At 53.2% G+C, this 16,908-nt stretch overlaps 1 protein-coding gene across 1 annotated transcript in view; it reads left to right on the forward strand.

The window, feature by feature from the left end:
* The window catches only part of kdm6ba (lysine (K)-specific demethylase 6B, a), a 32,285-nt gene that overhangs the window by 1,747 nt on the left and 13,630 nt on the right, over nucleotides 1-16,908 (forward strand). Inside the window, 1 exon segment of the mRNA XM_061808229.1 lies at nucleotides 15,513-15,574. The gene's annotated coding sequence lies outside the window, so the exon portion shown is untranslated.

Here is a 16,908-nt window from a genome sequence, read left to right on the forward strand (position 1 = left end):
GCGGCGCCATCTAGAGGGCTCAGTCAGTCTGGTACAGACGACCCGCCTCCCCTTTTGAAACGTGTACTTCGTTTTAAGAGATCGACTCATCGGTGTCAGTTCGCTTCAGGTTGAAGGATCAAATCCTCTAAATTGAAGACTTTGGTGCGGAGGAGCAGCAGCCGACGTTTCTTACTCCGCTCGTCATTCTTTTGGCTTTCTGCCTCTCGGGTTTCGACGCCCGAGCACGCTTCCGCCCCCGCCCCCGCGCCCATCCGGGCCGCATCACCCTCTGTCTCGCCCCCCACCCCAGGGAAGAGTCCTTTTGTGCTCCCTCCCTGCCTCCTCCTCCTCTGGCTTTGTGTAAAGAGGCCGGCAAAGGGAGAAGGCGAGCGCAGGGAGGCTGAGCCAGACCAGAGGATCCGGTTTCTTTGCGTCTGCGTATTGACACACTTCCTCCATGTGCATAGTAATTGGATTATGTCATTTGTCGGTATACAAGCAGCTTGGGACCAAAGGTTCTGGCTCGTGTTGGGTGTCCCATCGTGTTCCCCAACCTTGACCGAGCTGAGAAGCCTCGCGTGTCCAAATAGTCCGTCGCCGTCGACGTGCATTCATTTTACGTCAGCTGTTTTATTTAGTCACTTCCGACTCTTTGCGAGATAATTGGCTGAGGTGATGTAACTAACATTTGTTTGCTTTTGTGTAGTTTTCAAGGATTTTTTTCTTTTCTTTTCTTTTGGGTCTGTCGGCCAGGTGACGTGAGGACAGCCTTTGACGCGGATCGCCGGCACCGCGTTTGCGCGCTTAAAATCAACAATGCTATCATTGTAGTATATTAAATTAGCCCTTAAATATTATTCTGTGGTAGCGACGCGTTGTCAGTCTGGAGCATTAAATGACATCAACTCATCGCGATAACAACGGTACTACTACGACGGGTACCGACTCGAGGAGCTGGCCGTTGGAGCCGTCCGCGACCGCTGCTGACATGCAACTTGGACTTCCGGGTTCGGCTGTCACGGTGAGGCATTGTGGGGACGTCGTCGTCAAATAGTCTGCCGGCGAACCGTCGATAAACAGCCGAGCGGGCCCCTCGGGCGCCTTCTGAGGTAATCAGCTGGCTAATTGCTGCTGCTGCTTTGGCGTACTTAACGCCGCTTACCGGCAAATCTTCGGAGGAAGCGTTGCTGTTGTTATTAATTAGCCGTTTTTTGTCTTAATGGCGTGCAAAATATGAACCGGCAGCGCCGCCCGATGACTCTCTGGCGGTTTTATTGTTGCGACCGAGACTTGAATGGAGCCTCCCTTAGCTATTTGTTGCTAAAACAGGGAATTATTATTATAAATATATATTTTTTTTTTTGGGGGGGGGGGCAGATTCTTCCAAAGTTGTATTAAAGCTCCTGAAGTCCACGGTAACAGGTCAGCGCTATGAGCGTGCACGGCAAATGACTTAACACCCGGTTAGCCTTGGCTTCTGTTTCTGATTGGTGGCTTTTCTTTGGGTGTATTTTTTTTATTATCATTTAAAAAAAACATGGCGATGCCCCGTCAAAGTGACAGTTACAAAAAAAATATGTTAAAGAAATGATACGGAAGGCTCCCTTAACTTTGGAGCGCTCCACGTTCAGGGCCAAGTGCAGGTTTGCGTTGCCACGCCAACGCCATCCAAAATGCGTCGTTGCCGATTGGCTGCGGCGCCTTGCGTGCGGTCATCGGGCCAATGGGATGCGGGCTGAGCCGGGCTGTTGCTAAACGGAGTAGCTTGGAACACGATCAGCTGGGTTTTCTCTCTCTCTCTCTCTCTCTCCTCTCTCTCTCTCTCTCTCTCTCTCTCTCTCTCTCTCTCTCCCCGCTTTGCCCTCATTGACTCCCCCCCCCCGCTGTCTTCCCGTCCCTCTCCCGCTGCATTTTTCTTTTTTTTTTTTTTTTTTTTTTACACTTCTACACGTGTGAAAGGGGAAAGAGCACATGCTTGAAAAAAAAAAAAAAAAAACTCCCTGAATATTTCATGCAGTGTTGTGCTCCCTCGCTACACGCCGCTCTGTGGTTTTTGTGGATGCAGGTTTTCTTTGTTTGCGTCTCACGTATGTCACTGCGGGAGCCCCCTTTTGCAGGACCCCCGAGCCTCCCCGTTGACTTCACCCCTCCACCTGTGCCCCTGCCGCACCCCGGCCTTAAAACTTTTGCGACGACATACGGCGTCAGCGCCGCGGCGCTTTGGGCTAACTGCGTTCCGAATTTGAACGCCCGCATTGCAAATCGTTCCGGGCGCGAGGCAAAGCACGAAAAGTTTTTTCCCTTTTTTTCGCCTTTTCAGCACTTTTATCCAAATTAACTTTGGTGCAATTTATGATTCAGTCGAAAACCATTAGACAAAATTCCGAGATTGGTTTATACGTTTAAAGGTATTGGTGAAATCATCCGAGGACCGAGAGCAATGTTCTGTTCTCGACCACAGTCCGTTCCAGAAAGCGGTTCGAGAAGTGATTTGTTTGAAAACCGAATCGATGCTTCCATTACGATGAATGGAAAAAGAATTAATGCGTTCCGAGCCTAAAAAAAATTGCCTTTTTAAAGCTTTTTTTTTTTTTTTTTTGCTTTTCCTAATAATAAACTGCATAGTAGAAATACATGTATAGTTTAAATACTTCATATAATGAAATAATTTAAGAGATATATTTACTGTTTGCTTAAAATGTATGCTTTAGTAGTCGAGTACGCTAGGCCGGGAGCGCATTGCCGTATCTGTAGCGACTCGGCCCGCAGCCTTGTGAATTATTTTTTATTATTATTAACAAAAGTGCAACATAACTTTAAACAAGCAACAAAAGTGCGCTGGTTGCCCCGCGAGCGTTGTCATTTCCGGGTTGTTTTTTTTTTTTCCCCCCAGGGGGCATCCCAATTGACAATAGCAAAACACGTCGTGGGTGGTTCAACTGCTTGCGGCGCTCAAATTATTTCCGAATTTTGTCTGGGGTGTTCGAGCACGGAAGCAAAAAAAAAAAAAAAAAAAAGTCAAAATTTTCGTTCAAAAACGGGGACGTTTGAGAACTGAGTACCTTTAGTTTGCATGAGCAGTAAGCCGTGAGTGCACGCGTGGAACCGAAAGGAAGGTGGGGACCCTTTGTGGAACCCTTTGGGCTGGTGTGGCCACTTTAGAGTGCCTCGTTGTCACGCCGTGTTCATGCCCGGGAGAAGTGTTCGATTGATCCTCCACAATTTGGGAGCCTCATTTGCATGATTTTTATTGATTTATTTTTTTTTTTTTTGGGGGGGGGGGGGCCAAACACTTGACTTTACAGGGACTTGGCTGTTCCTAATCAAGTGGCCCGCGGTGAGCTTTGCCGCGCCGCTTTTTTTCCGCACGAAGATTTCGCCGACGTTTTTGTTTTCGCAGCGGCTCGAGTGGCGAGCAGCCCGGCGCGCATCCGGAGCGCCCTCGTCCCAGCGGGAATGCTTCACGTCACCCCAACAAAGCATCTGCTCGCTCCACACATTTTGCCATTTCCTCGCAGCGCACTTCCTGTTTCCTGGCTCTCATCCTCCCTTTGTTCAGCTCCCCCCCCCTCTCTCTCTCTCTCTCTCTCTCTCTCTCTCTCTTTCTCACTCTCGCACATTTCTTCTCTCCTTCCGCTGTCATCACTCGCCTCCCCTTTCCGCCTCCCCGCCCCTCGTGAGCGAAATGGATCCGCTGCGCTGAGGGGATTCGCTTAAGTGCGCCTTCCTGCTCGCGAATCGAAGTCGACGCGCGACAACGCACGCGTCGTTCTTTCTTTAATCATCCTCCATATTAGCCGTTTGGAAAACAGGATGTGAGGGCGGAGGGGGGAGGGGGCACGTTCACGTCCCGCAGTGCAAAAACTCAAATCTGAGCGAGATGAAATTGCTCAAATATGGACAGCATATATTTGTACAGTATATTTGTGTGGAAATGACCAAAATAGTTGTGAATGAGCGCGTGGGGCCGTCTGTTACACGTGGGTGAGAACAATGGAAAATGATGTGCGCACACGCACGGAAGTTTCCGGGTTCGCAGCTGGCAGCTTGTTGGCGAGGGAGTTTAAAAATAGAAAATCGCACAGCTCGAAAATAGAAGACAAAGAAGAAGAAGAAGAAGAAGGTCCCTCGCGAGGGTTCGCTGCACGTACATGAGTAGTTTTTCTAGCTTTTTCCATTTTTTCGTAGTCGGCGGTTGAAAGACATCCTGAAAATACGTACGCAAGCACACACAAAAAAAGGGTCATTCCCAAGTTACGTCTTGGCAGGTTTAAAGAGCCTCGCGTTTCTCTTTGACCTCTCAACGAGTGACCTCATCGATTGCGAGGTCAGGCCCGCGCGTGACCCCGAGCGGGCCCGCCCGGCGGGAGTCGGATTAGCATCTCCGCAAGCCTCTCGTCTTTGCGCGCTCAGGTGGGGACGAGGAAGACGGAGCCGACGCCGGGGGGACGGGGGAGGAAACGTCGGGTGGGAGTGCGATGAGCGGTCGTTTACGGCAATTTCTCCGTGGAGCCTCTGACGTTCGGGGCGGTCGAAAATGGACTTTGGTCGGCCAATTCGCCAGCGTTATCTTATCTGGTGCGTAAGAGGAACACAAAGGGGTCATAAAATGGTGTTTGGTCAGTCGCCGGCTGACACTTTATCGGCGCCGTCGGACTTCATCTGCCGCTCGCCGTTTTTGATGAATGAGCTGAATCCGTTACGGGGTCGTTTTGCACCCAGCGGGAATAATTAAGCGAGTTCATAAAAAAAAAAAAAAAAAAGAGCGTCATAATCCAGTGAAGTAATCTCCGTTGCTTTCGAAGTGTCCTCGTATGAGTCGACTTTTTGACTTGCAGGCGGATGATGGGAGGTTTGTTTATCGCGTTATCTTCTGCATCCCTCAATCAAGGGCATGCTGACCTGTGTGTGTGTGTGGGGGGGGGAGGGGGGGCGTCAGTCTGTCTAATCCGACTGGCTGCCACTTTATCTGCAGGACGCCCCGACAGATGAGAGGGCGGGGGTGAGCGTGGGTGTGTAGTATGATGAGGGAGGGGGAGGAGGAGGAGGAGGCCGTGATGAAGAATGGAAGGGAAAATGTTTGATGGGAAAGTTTGCACGTGGCCGTGGGGGGGGGGCTTCCAAGGCCTATTCGGAATTGCCGAGCTGGTTCACCTCGCTTGCCCCCTTTTCTCACGCCGCACACGCACTTGAGGATTTCCACAGACGCACGTGGCGCTGAACTCGTCCAACATAGCCGCCGCGGTCGCCTTCCAGCGGCCATGTTTTCTTCCGTTGCTACGGCGCCCGCGTGTGTTTGTGTGCGCGTCACGTGCATGTGTGGCACAGCTGCATGTGCTTGGTGTTTTTTGCGTCTCCCGCACTTGCGCGCGTAAGAGGAACCAGATGTGCGTGTCGGGCTTTTCTTTGTTCTTTTGTTACGTGCGCGTTTTGGTCCCGTTTCTCTCCGCTCGTCTTCTGTACTCGGCCGCTTTCGGAGGGACAACTTGGGAGGTCGGGGCGCCTGGTGGCTGTTGAAGAGGTCAAAGTTCAGGCCCGAGACATGCAAACCCCTTGCGCGCACCTCACGCAGGTGTCCTAGCAACTGTCCACCTCTCATCTTTTTCAATCGGGGCCTCCCGAACTTATTTACGGCCGCGGTCGGGATCTCGGCCTTTTGTCTGCCCTCTCCAGCAGACGTTACCCAGACCCGGGTCGCTTGTGAGGACGTGGGCGCTGGCCTCGTTAGGTGGGCTATAACTCATAAGGACTCATCATAAAAGCAATTGAGCTGAGGACTCGTGAGGAGACGTCGGTGGCAGGTTGCTCTCAATTCCCGCCGTGCGTTTGGCGCCCTCGCCACCCTCTCAGGAAACTCCTCTGCGCGTGGTGTTTAACACGCGTTGTCAGCAGAATTTAACACCCACCGGCAGAGCAAGGAAGAGACCTTGCGGCGTTATGGCTACGGGGAGGGGGCAAGTGAAGCCAATTAAGAAAAAAAGTGTGTGTGTGGGGGGGGATGCTGCTCGCAGGTGCGAAAGGTCGCTCCCCACCAACGTCCCTCATATTAGTCAGGCCAGATTTGCGACCAGGCATCATGCAGATGTGTGAGGACCTGAAATCCAGGCCCCCACCTGATTTATAAATAGCAGCTCAACTCTCTCACCCTTCCCTCCGCGGAGCCCCCACTCCAGCCAGATCCCCTTCTCTAGGTTCACGCCGCCCCCCCCCCCCCCATGCCGTGAAATGCGAGCTGCTCCCACTGTACATTCCACTTCGATCTTATGTCGTCATTCTGCCAAACAAAGGCGGTCAGCGAGGGTGTTTTAAGAGAAGCGTTTGCCAGTTTGGAGTGCCTCAAGGCTGCGTCCCGGGGCTCCTCGTGGGTCGCTTTTCCCGTCACTTACCTATGAAGCCCCCCCCCCCGAGGCTGTTGTGGTTTACCTCCTACATACCTGGAAAGGAGTGGGGAAAAAAACAAAAACCAAAAACAGGCTTTGTCAATGGAGCAAGTGAGCACATTCACGGACGTGCACAAAGAATGCCCGCGGGGGTGGGGGGGTGGGGGGGGGGAGAGCGAGCCCGGCAAGATTTACAGACCTCTTAGAACAGGATTCCTCGTCTCCTCCTCTTTGTCGTTCAACCAAAGCATAATCTGCGGAGGAATTCCAGGCAAGAAGGGATTATCGGAGGAAAATTGTGGATGATGGAATATTTCAGTATTTACCTGAAATGATTGCTTAGGTCTTTGTTCCTCTGTGGAAGCGCGATAAGGGATTTCCCCCCCCGGCCCCCGCACCCCCAAAGAAAAGCCTTAAACGGTCGTGTTCCGCGGTGTTTATTGACCAGGCCGGTCACGCGACACGGCGCAGATTAGTGTAAAAATCTGTGTCAGATTGCGTCGATCTCATCCTGTCCCACTTTGCTGCAGCAACAAAACAGGCTCGCGCTTCGGAGACCGATGCGTCGTCGTTGCTCGTCGTTACATCACGGCGCGACGACCTTCGGTGTTTGCATCCCATCTTTGTTTGTCACAAGCGTTGATTGCACGTGAATAGCGTGCAAGGTTCCGCATTTTGGCTATTTCAACATCCTTAGAAATGCTCCCACATGGACTTTGTATCGGTTTTGTCACCCTCATGTCCGGAATCGGCTCCTCTTGACAGTTCCTTCTGTTTGAGCTACTTTTGTATCTGTTTGCCCATATTTGGTTGAGACGCCCCCCCACCACCCCCACCACCGCCGCCGCCATTTGCGCTGTACTGTACACACATTGTAACTATGGGCGCGCGCAGCTGCCTCAGTACTCGGCTGCTGCTTTTTATGAATCGGCTCGTGTGGTCTGGAAATATTCGGCGGCCTCAGGAGGGAGCAGGTGAGCTGGGTCGGGGGGGGGGGGGGGGGGCGCCATAGGAGTCAGCAGGTACTATTTCCTCCGGCCGCTGCTCTGGTCAGCCTTTCCGTGCCGTACGTTCCATCCCGTCGTCCCTCTCGTTTGTTCTCCGCTCTGAAATTCCATCTTCGGTCCGCACCCGGACAGGGGCAGGCCTGAGCGGCAAAGCAAGAGAACTTATGATCAAAAGTGAATCAAAAATAGCAGAGTTCAGCCTTTGTTCCGGCAAAGACGGGTCTCACAGGCAAGCTACAATTCAACACGAGACGACTTTCGCCCCGCCGCTTGCCGCCCTCGAAATGTACGACAACCAAATCTTCGTACGTCTGAGCTGGTCGAGAGTCGCCGTTAGCCTCACTGGCTTTCGGCTTTTCCCCATTAACGCTGTTCTTAAGAGTCATACTAGCGATGCCTCCTCAAAGCAATTGAAACTACATCTTGGTCGCCCAAATGTTCTGTCCCGTAATGTGCATACGACGCTGGTGTGAATCTTTAAAAGAAAAAACAACAACAACAAAAAACTAGCGCTAATAGAAACAGCTAAAGCTAACTGCTCTTTTATCCACCACCGGTTTATCTGCATACTCTTGGTCAGACATTCAGCTGCTCGTTGGATTGGAGCATTGCTGTTTTTGTTTTTCTGTCAAAACACATTTGCACCGCGGAGGCATTTCAATTGCTGCGACTTAACGTTGCATTTGTGAAAAATAGGCCATGGAGAATAAGAGTCGGGGGCTGGAAAAGATGTGAAAAGTAGGCCTGCGTCCTAACGCCCCACTGTGGCGCCAGCCGAGTATTGCACCTCGGCTGAAGCTGGAGATGGGCCGATGTTATGATTCTTGTTAGCATGCAAGAGATGCTTCCCCACTTCCGGGCTGGTTCACAACCTGTGCTGATTGCGTGCTCTCCAATACCATCTGCTTGACACACGAGGGGGCGGGGGCTGTAGTAGTAGCATCAGCAGCAGCAGCAGCAGCAGCAGCAGCAGCAGCAGTAGTAGTGCTGGGAGGGGGGGATGGAGTCGACGAATAAGAACGAGGCCAGATCAGGCTGAGGGAGGGAGTGGATGTGTGTGTGTGTGTGTGTGTTATTTAGAAAATGGCAGGGATGGGGGGGGAAATCTGGGGGGGGGGCTTCACACTCGTGTGTGCCTGTATGAACGCTCTGTTTCTTTCCTTTCTTTGTTTGACTACTGAGTAGGAAAGAGAGAAAAAAAAAAGCAAGACCCAATATTAGGAGAGGGTGACAAGGGGGGGGGGGGGTCCCAAACCAGTATCGGTGTTGGGTTTTTTTTTTTGAGGAGACAAAAAGGATTTCTGTGAGGAAAAACGGGAAAAATATTTGAATAACAACTCGATGCTTTTGACAGCCATGTCATTTCTGTGAGTGCTTTGGCTGGACTGTGTGTGTGTGTGTGTGTGTGTGTGTGTGTGTGTGTGTGTCACACATGAGGGGAGAGAGAGAGAGAGAGAGAGAGAGAGAGAGAGCTAAGGCTGTGGGGGGAGGCAGCCTGAGCAATTTAAAGGGAAACCACACGGCACACAAAGCTGGGAGTGCAGGCAGGCAGCAGGAACGCCGCGCAGCCGCTGGGAATCCGCTGAGCTGGCTGCCGCTTGAACCCGCAGAGCCCTTTTGGATTTCCTTTCCTTGGGGCGGGGGGGACCCTCATTGCTCCCCCTCGCCGCCGTCTGCCATGGTAAGACGAGCCCCCGGCGCCGGCCGGCCCGCTCGGGCTCTCGGACAAAAGCCGAGGGAGAAAGTTGCGCGGCAGACGGGAGAGAGGAGCCGAGCTAGCTAGCAGGCTAGCGAGCAGGAAGGAATTTTGCACAAAGGGAGCTTGTGTGCGCTCCAGCTGAGTTTGTGTGCGCGCGTCTTTGCGGGTGGAATGTTTATGTCACGGGGCATCCCAAACTTTTGCATGTGAACGGAGCACAGAGCGGTCTTGGGATTGTCAGCAGCAATTTGAACAAAGGACGAGACCGCGACGCATTTCTTGTCACCGTTGCTCACTGTTCACTCCACACCTTTTCTTCTTTCTTTCTCTCCCCCCCCCCCTACTCTCTCTCTTCTTATTGCTGCTCAAGTGACCGGGCGACAATTTAACTTCTGATCTGCACTGAAGAGAGTTGAAGTGCGTGTCATTGGGCGCAGTGTTGTTGTGGCCTTGAGGTTGCGATAACCCGACTGGCCTGCAATCAGCGTGGAGCTAAAAGTAGCCGCCGGGGTGTGTGAGAAACGCAACACTTGGTCCGGGGTCCGCTTCGAGCTAATGATTTGTGTGTGTATGCATGTTGCAAGTCCTAATTCAAGCCTCGGCCGCGTGTTTCAGATTCCTAGAAAGACATCTGGTACTATAAACTGATACACTTGTCCACTGTTCCATTTGCTGCATTCACCCCTGCTCCCCCACCCGAGTGGAATTTGCTCCTTCATCACCGGCGGAAGTCAAGCTGCCGCTCCTCCTCCCCCACCCCCCCCCCACCCCCCCCCCCCCCCCCCCCCCCGCGCTTCCGTCTTTTCCTTCCGCTTTCAAGCCACAGCCACTTCCTGTCCAGCGGCGCGCCAGGCCGCCAGGCGCGGTTCAGCCGGGGTCGCCCGTCATCTGACGGCGCGCGATGCTAATGCCGTGCTAATCTGTTTACGCTCGCGCCACTGCTTGGCTTGCATCTATTACGTTGTTATTATGATGTGAACTGACACGTGCGCTAAATTCAATTACCACCCACTGGAATTGATTAGGATCGAGTGCGTGGAATGAATATCAATGGAATTTAAGAGCACGTCAACAAGATGATTTGGGTGATTATTTTTTTTACGTCACGCACTTTTTTTTTTTATTGTGAAAGGTTTACCTTAACGTGTTGTGTTCCGCGAAAATGGCGCCCGTGATGACCGCCGTCCACCTCTTGCGCTCGCCCTGCAGGTCTGCAAAATTGCACACACCCACAGAAGGGGCACGAGAGCGTGTTTTCGTGCGTGTACTCGGCTTTCCCTCCTCGAAGGCTCCCCCGGCCGTGCGGGGGCTGTCCCCTCGCAGCTGAAGGGGGGAGATTGTGCATTCATTGGAATGGAGGCTGAGATGGCTAAAAAGAGGGAGGGGGGAGGGGGTGATTGAGCGTGCTGCCTGCGAGGGGAAGGAAAAAGAGAAGGGGGGGGGGAGGGGCCGGCTGATGCCTTGTGTTTCAAAAGCGGAGGGGGGGGGGGGAAGAGACAGCCAGTGGAGGAGGCTGGCGGGCTGGCTGGCGTCATGTCTACAACTGGGCGCTCGCCGTGTAAACAAATGCACATTTGCAAGGAACCCTGGGAAAATCTTCACAGGAATTCACGCCACTTGCAAACTTGAAATGGACGGAATCCAGCCCAACAGCCGGGGGCAGCTGAATTTGTTGCAATATTTAGCACACCCGGGGAATTGTGCGGCTTGTTAAGTGACCATATTTTGCGGGACTGGCTGCCAGTTCCCGATGATCCCCCGACTGAGCCGCGGAACGCGCCGCGCACGTGCTCCAAACGGTGAGCTGCTCAACGCCACCGAGGCCTCCTTGGCCGGGTCTCCGAGTGCACGTGGGATTAGCGTTGCGTGCCTAATTCCGTTGCGCGCTCGCCAAAGGGCCGAGGCAGATGTGCTTTTTTTGGGCCGAGCGCACGAGATAGCCGCGTGTGTAATTGAGGCGGGGCCAGACGGGCGAGGGACGGGCGCTGCGGCGCGAGGTCACGACCGCACGGACGGGCCGAGAACGCCACCTGAGGAGAGAGGAGGCCTCGCGCGGCGCTTTGTTCGTGCGCGTGAGTCTTTCATGTGAGCTGCTGCTAAACTCCTGTCTCGCTGGTCTTACTGGTTGCACTGGTTTCAAACAGGCGCACACAGCGACAGAGCACACGACCCGGACCCCCCGCCCCCGACTTCTATGGATGGAGCCGGTGAGCTTACGCCAACGCGATTGTAGTTTGTTTGGATGTGACTCCTTTTTTGTGGTTTTGCCCACTGGGTAGCGCGTGGAGGCCGGGGTTCCGCACGTGCGCGTCACGAGCGGCCTCGGTTTTGTTGGCTGAGGAGTGCTCACGCCTTTTGGTTTCTCTGGCGTCTCTGAATTTGAGCGTGGCTTATTAAGACAATATTTGTGTGTGTGTGTCAGTTGAGCAGAGGGTGCACTCCGACCTTTATAGCTCTGCCCCCGACCCCCCCACCTCCACCCCCATCCAGACTGTGAACATGATCTGTCCCGTGGAGTGGAGCCCCTCCATCTCCTGCTCCGTCTGTCTGCACCCTCCTCCCTCCCTCTCATCCCCCCGCAGCCTTCTCTTATTTCCACACCTTCCTCTTTTCTATCATCCCTCCTTAATCCCCCCCCCACCCCCACCCCCCGTGTGAGCCAGTCGAAGCGCGGCTGTTCGAGCCCTCGCCGCACAGCATCCAAAGGGCTTGTGACTCTGATCAGATGTTGTTGACTGCAACGATTACGGGAGGTGGAGGCGGCGTACTGTAATTTCCCCGACTCTGTACTTATCTGACACGCTCCGCTTACGACATTTACTCCAGAAAATACACACTTTTTGATGCACGTTAAGGTGCCGAAAAGAACGTCATCTATTTCTTGTAGTTGACAATCCTGCCAAATTTGAATGATTACCAAAAAAAAAAAAAAATTGAGGCTTATGGCCGTGTCTGGTGAAAGTGATGAAACCCCGCCCCTGCCAACTGTCAATCAAACACTGCTATTACAATCGAAAAATAACCCGGATGCTACTTTATCCAGCGTCTTTCTCATCCCCGCACAAAACATCTTTGCTTTGCAAAAATAAATCCTATTAAAGTCACCACGGTGCAACAACGAGGCGCTCTAAAACAGCCGTTGCGGTGCAAAACCCGTGTCCAGACGCCGGCTGTCAGGTCTGACTTTTGCCTGCTTTCTCTCCGTGACGACAACGAGGCGCTCCAAAGTGGCCGTGCCGGCGGACGTTCCAAAGTGAAGATGTCGTTCGAAGGGAATCTTTTCCCACGAGTTGCCGTTCGTTGACGGCGCAACGGAAAACGCACACCTAAAGCCTTTCGAAATGTCCCGTCTACCTGCTGCTAGCAACTAACTCGCCCATGTAACGTCAACGCAACCGGGTGGGGATGTGTCGAATACGTTGCCGTGTATCTGCGCAAAGCTCCGTGACTCCGTGCAAGTTTTATTGACTTGGAGCTCCTGACGGCGACAATGGATGTCAAAAGCGTTTCTTGTGGTTAGTTGTGTCGGCGTCGAGGCGCAGAGAGACGGGGGTGCTTCCCCAAAATAAAATCAGTCAGCCATTCCGGGGCGTGTGTTAGCCAGTGTTCAGGCTAGCATGAAATTTGCTCTCGCTCCAATCGTGCCCCCCCCCCACCCCGCTCCCCCAATCCCTCTCTGATCACCCTTTGAGCGTCTGTGTACTAATTGAGGTGTGCGACCTTGCTGTGGGCCTGGGGGGGTGTCACGGGAGGGCTGGCCGACTGATAGCTTGCATATATGTATTGTGTCGTGATATGCTGAATGTTGCAGGAAGATGAAAAATTGGGGGTGTGGGGGCGGAAGCACGTTCCTGGTTTGAAATTTGACGTGCACGTGGCACCGTGTTGCAATTGACGTCGTGCTGACTTGACATTTCTGCGTAATTTATTTTCAGCCATTTGGGCTTTATTGTTGAGACAACAACCCCCCCCCCCCGCCCCCCAATGACCACCCTCCCACCGTCGTGTGACATTGCGCTGATTTGACCTCGTGACACGTATATTCAACTGCAGAGGGTCCGTGGCAAAATGACGCCGCCACGGGCTCCAGATGTGCTCCGGCGCTTAGCCCGCCCCCAAAACGAGGCGACCCGACCGCTTGAACGCATTCCAAGACAAGCGTCATTAAAATAATGCTTGATTGATGTCTCACTGCGTGGACTCCTCTTCGCCATAGCAGTCGCCCCTCCCCCACGCGGTTTCTCGGTCCGTGTCGTGTCACCGGCTTCTGGCGTCCCAGAGGAAGCTCCCCTCCCCCGCTCTCACATGCCACTTTCTCTCTTTCGCTTGTCGAAATTTTGCAGGATCTCCCCGCGTGCGTCGTTAGAAACGCGCTGCTGTGCGGCGGGGTTCGCGTTTAGAACCCCTCCAGAGAGAAGACCCGGTCGGGTTTCACCTCCTTTCCTCTGCTCCGTTCAGCTGGTCAAGGACAAACACGAAGTAACACACGCGCACGAAGATGTGTCCCGGACACGTACACGAGTAAAGTGTACTGTACGTGCGTCGAGAGGCCGAGTATTTCCATGGCAACTGTGAATGATATTTTCTTTTGATTGGAAAATTATCGTTTCTATGATGGCGTGGCGGGAGTTGACAGTCGGCGATGTTGACTTCCTACCACAACACAGACGTCCAAATGGATCCTCTGGACGGTGATCTTCCGACGTGTTGACATTTTTCTCTCCCTCGTAGGCAACGTGACAAAATGAGACGAACCGCCTCATCTTAATCTTCTCCTCGGCAGACGTGCCGGTCTCAAATCCAGAGAAAGGCGCCGCCGCCATCTACGGGGATCTGTTAGTCAGCGCTTGAACGGTCTTCCGCGCGTCCCCATTGAAAAACCAACTCGGCCAACGTATATACTGCGGCTCGCTCGCAGTCGGCGAAAAGAATCCATCTGACGGACAGAAACGTCCACGTCCAGTGCCTTGGACCGCCTCCCAAAGGGTCAAATTTTGATTGTGTAGAAAGCACAAGCGAAGGCTTCTCGGGGGGCATCCGAATTGCTACGGCAGTGAAGTTAAATGGCTTTGCGCAACGCCGGATCTTTCGGTTCGAGCGCGCTGGTGTCGCACGGTTTACGGCCCAAAGTGCACCTCTGAAGCAACAACAAGAATGTAGAATGACACTATTATATTTAAAAAAAAAAAAAAGGTGTTGGAGGGCGTCACGTGTGGCAAAAGCGAGTCGAGGCGTGCGGCCGGCAATGTGCAATTTTGTGCCTCGCTGGGTGCTCATTTTAATGCCTGGGAGGCGAACGGACGCGTTTCGTCACAAGACCGCGCATTATCTGCCCCCCCCCCAGTAAACACCAACTTTTTCACAAAATACTCTGGCTGTCTGTGTCCAATATTGTTTTAAACGGACCCCGGAGGGTGGGGGGCGTCCGTCTGCTGCGTGCCCCCCCCCCCCCCGGAAGTCTGGACATTTCGGCTGAGGTTCACGGGTAAAACCGCCCCCCCCTGCCGTGCGCGGTTGCGGCGGAAAACGACACGCGTGACCTCGCGGGGGCCTAAAATAGTACTCCTTGTAAAGTGGACACGTTGTAGAGCCAGCGGAGTTCAGTTGAGGTTTTTGAGAGAATCTGTGCAGCAAGCTAGAAATGTAAAGCCCGGCCGCTATTTTGTGCGCGCGAGAGTCTGAAGAAGGGACGAGGCTCGCCGCCCCAACTCGAAGGCAGCCACTGAATCAGCGGTGACTCACGCCATGTGGGCCCGCACATGCCGCCTGCTGCTTGGCGCCGCTTCAAACTTCAGAGCAGGTGACAAAATGGGTTGGTTTTTTTTTTTTTTTTTTTTGGGGGGGGGGGACTGCGAGGCTGCGCTATTTCAACAGCTTTCTCTTTTGGCGGCATCCCTTCCACTGATCCGGAGCAATCGACGTTTGACAGAAACGCGCGTGTCCTGCGAGGACAAATTTTACAATGGGAAAACAAAAATAGGCAGGTCGAGAATGAATGAATTACAATTTGATGGAACAAATTTTAGAATTTGTCAAATTCTTCTCCCCCTCCCCCACCCCAAAATAAATAAATAAAGGCTTCTAGCTCACTTTCAAAGTAAAATTAACCAGTTTGTTTAAAACAACAGCATAACTTGATGTGAAGACGTCATGGCATAGACAGGCTGGAAAAAAAAAAAAAAAAAAAAGCATCTTCCGTATTTATCGGCAATGGATATGGCGCTCATGACGCAAGCGGAGGTGTGTTTTGGGCTTGGGGAGGGACACCGTGGGGGGCGGGGGCACGAGGAATGTGTTGCATGCGCACGCTCGCCTGTCTGGAAATGTTTTGACAAAAGCGTCACGAAAATAAGAGTTGAAAACCAGGTCCGATTATTTGCGCTGCTTTTAAATCCCTGCACGGTTTGTGTGTGGCCCCCCCCCCCCCCCTTATTATTTCTGTAGGAGGGGGACTGCACGATGGCGGCCTGGTGAACCGGACGGACTGCAATCCCCATGATCCCGTGGTAAGGCTGCTTCCTCTTTTTTTTTTTTTTTTTTTTTTTTTTGTCGTTTCTGAGAAGACCCGCTCGGCGACGCCAGACGTGTTGTGGGCGTGAGCGGCGGCCCGCGCCGTCACGATTTGCGAACGCCGTCGCTTGTGTAACCGGGCGTGCGGGGCGTCACAAAGTCTCGCACGTTGAGGCTTGTGTAAGCTCTCCGGCCGCTCTTGTCAAACGGGGGAAATGGAGTTGCCCGGCGCGCGGTGCCAAACACGTTTTGGAATTTGCGCAAGCGGAACCCATTTTGGACTGCACTTGGTGAACATCTATAAATTTGTAGCGAGACCATTTGAAATGTAACACGTGTTAATAATTTGGGAAAATCAAAAACCTTCGAGCTTCTTCTTTAACGGACATTGAGCAGCAAGCTGTACAAACATATTGGTGCCGCTCGGTTGTGGACCTTCTCTGTCTCTTCTTCTTGCTTTTAATTGGGCTGCATTTACCTCCAGTAGACGTCAGCGCCGCCTGGCGTGCAGTGGCGCAACGTGGTACTACACTGAAGACGGTGGTGGTGGTGGTGGTGGTGGTGGGGGGGGGGGGGGCACGAAAGATGCACCGTCATGCAGCGGGCGTTCACAGTAATGATGTCATCGCTATTGTGTCTGTCAGTCCCCTCGGCGGACCCAAAAGGTTGACTCACGCTCCTGGCCTCCACACGGGAGGCGGCGAAAACGCCATCTGGAGCGGGGACGAATGCTCCGGTTTCGCTTTACGGGGGTTTGTTTGCCGAGTTATGCCCAAGCTGCCGCGGATGCTCGTTTTCTGCCGCGAGCGTGAGAATGTCGTCGTCTTGAATGAAAGGCATCACGCAAAAGATCCGCTAGTTTAACGCTGGTGGGATCGGCATGGACGTTACGGTCATTGATAACCTTCCAACTTGACTGCACGTCCAACAGCACCAGATGATACTCACGGACGGGTTTTCTGTGCTCTGTGGAAACGATGATGGCGACAGCGCGGTCGGCGGGGCTCGACTGTAAACCGTTGCGTACAATGTGCAGCTTGTGAAACGTTCAGTACCGCTTGAGCGCGCACTCCGGCGGAACACTCCGCCACTCCTTCCCACAGAACGTCACGTGAGCCCCGCCGCCGCCGTGGAGGCGCAAAGGCTCGCTCGTCACGAACTACGAGGAGCCGCGCGAGTGCGCGTCATCGCCATTGTGATGATTCCTTATGTCATCCCGGCCGCATCGCGCTCCCGTTTCTCTCGGACAATTTTTGGCGAGCCTTGCTCAAAATAGATGCTTGAGAGTTGCGCCGGCGTTGCCGTTTGCTGCTGCTTCGTCGCATTTAGC

Source organism: Syngnathoides biaculeatus, chromosome 21 (assembly GCF_019802595.1).
Source record: "Syngnathoides biaculeatus isolate LvHL_M chromosome 21, ASM1980259v1, whole genome shotgun sequence".
In the NCBI taxonomy this organism is placed as follows: Eukaryota; Metazoa; Chordata; class Actinopteri; order Syngnathiformes; family Syngnathidae; genus Syngnathoides; species Syngnathoides biaculeatus.